Source organism: Cyprinodon variegatus, unplaced genomic scaffold (genome assembly GCF_000732505.1).
Source record: "Cyprinodon variegatus isolate N-32 unplaced genomic scaffold, C_variegatus-1.0 Scaffold1289, whole genome shotgun sequence".
NCBI classification, from domain to species: Eukaryota; Metazoa; Chordata; class Actinopteri; order Cyprinodontiformes; family Cyprinodontidae; genus Cyprinodon; species Cyprinodon variegatus.
This window is the reverse complement of record NW_015151742.1, coordinates 113,561-115,660: the sequence shown is the minus strand read 5'-3', so window position 1 is coordinate 115,660 and position 2,100 is coordinate 113,561.

Here is a 2,100-nt window from a genome sequence, read left to right as displayed (position 1 = left end):
GCTAGGCGCTTTTTGAACTAAAAGTACTAGAGGGGTCTGAAAAGTTGGCAACACTGCTCTTTGCATGGTTTGTTTTCAAATGGTTTGCTGCTGTCTGTTTGGACCTTTCTGAACATGTGCAGCAAATGGACTGATCCAATATGGTGGACACTGAAGGGGGGGGGGGCTGAGACACACTTAATATTATCAGCGTTCTGATGGCATTTTAGCCAAAGGATTTTTATCAAAAACATAATTAAGGAATAGTTCTATTAACCATACATGGAAACAGAGTTTATGGGCCCCCCAGGAACTTGGGGCCCTAGGCAGCTGCCTGGTATTGCCTAATGGTAAATCCCCCCCTGGTTGCAGCAACAGTCAAAGCTTGTTTTCTGCTGCTGAACATTTAGAAACAGACATTTAAGGAGGCAGAGGTCCTGCTGCATAAAAACCAAACTCTGATTCATCCTGAAAAGGAAAATATAGCAAAGAATGCTTCCCCTCGTTTGGGAAACCTTTCCTTTTAAATAAGACAAATTAAAAGTCTGTCCTTTAAACAGATGCTTTATTATTGTTATTATCAATTCTAAGGAAATAACATTTTTCAGTTCCTGTTTTATGAAGACGGGTCTGTAGTTTCCAGAAGTTTTCTATAAAGGCCTTCTGATGAGATAAGTTCTGAATTGATGGTTTATAAATAAACTGATTGTATTCAATAGAAGTAATTAATTCTAGTTTCTGTATTTCTAAGGAATTTCTCAGTTTATGTTTAACACAGACCGATCCATGCTGTTGTTATTAGAAGCGTTTTATTTTAGTTTCCATTCTTTCAAGGAATGTTTTTCTTTTACAGAAGGCAAAAGTTTTCAGAATTGTTTTAACTGTAACCTGGTCAAGAAACGTAACTGTAGACTATTAGTTCCTCCAGTTTGGAAACAATCCTTTTAAAAAAGGGAACTTTTCAGTTTATCTTTTACCCAGACTGTTTAAACACTGTATCTGCCTGAAGTTTAGTTTCTATATTTCTAGTGAACACAGTTTTACAAACATACAAATCAAAATGACTCCAACAATAGAATTAAAACAGTTAAATATGTAGTTTTGTTTTTTTTACATAAGCCCAGAGAAATATCAGCTGTGCTGCTGCCATGAACAACTTAGATTATAGATGATAGAGTCGGGTCTGTTTTTCAGTGTTTATTCCTGTTTCTCTCCCAGACATACCTGTGGGTCCAGCTTTTACTGTGAGTAACTGAATGTGATCTACTTCGTCGTTTTTTGGTATGAAACTGGCTCAGAGCTCGTCTGTTTAGTTGTTTATTTGCCAGACAGCCACCTGCGGATCTGATCTACATTTTCTAACATAGAAAATATTTATGGATCAATGCTTCAATGCTCCTTTTCTATTTCTAGAACCTCAGTCGGCCTCAGCAGACGGCCGCTCACACTGAGTCCGGTTCTGGTTCTGCTGGATGTACGTTCACATTTAAAGGGAGTTTTCCTCTCCACTGTCACTGCATGCATGCTCTGTTTCAGGGATTGCCGTAGAGTAAAAGGCAAAATACAAATGAATATCTACTGTCTCTACCTGCTCATCCAGGGGGCGAGAATCCTGCAAAGTTAACGAATTAATGCAATCGGATGATTTTCCTTCCATTGAAAAATTTAAACCTCAAATCTGACGTGTTGTGAAGAATATATATAAATTATAAATAAACTGAGCTGAATTTATTTCAAAGGAACGCCGTTTTTTCAATGTGTCTTTTACACAGACAGTCTCAGTCATCTGTGCTGCATCATTTTAGTTATTATTTCCGTAAGAAAAGTTTTTTTTGTATAAATATTTAATTCATCGTATTATACATTTAATATAATACGATGATTAAATAAATAAACCTTAAATCTAAATGGTGAAATCCTTTATTTTTTGTATCTAATCCATTCTTGCTTCATCTTTCAGTTCAGCTATCAGCAGTTTGTTAAATAAATGATCTAAGGGACATTTTTTTTATCAAGTTTTATACGTAGTTTAGAGTTAGAATGCAGGTTTGTTTAATGTTTAGTAAAGTGCCTTGACATGAAATGTGTTGTAAATTGGCATTATAGAAATAAACTGAATTA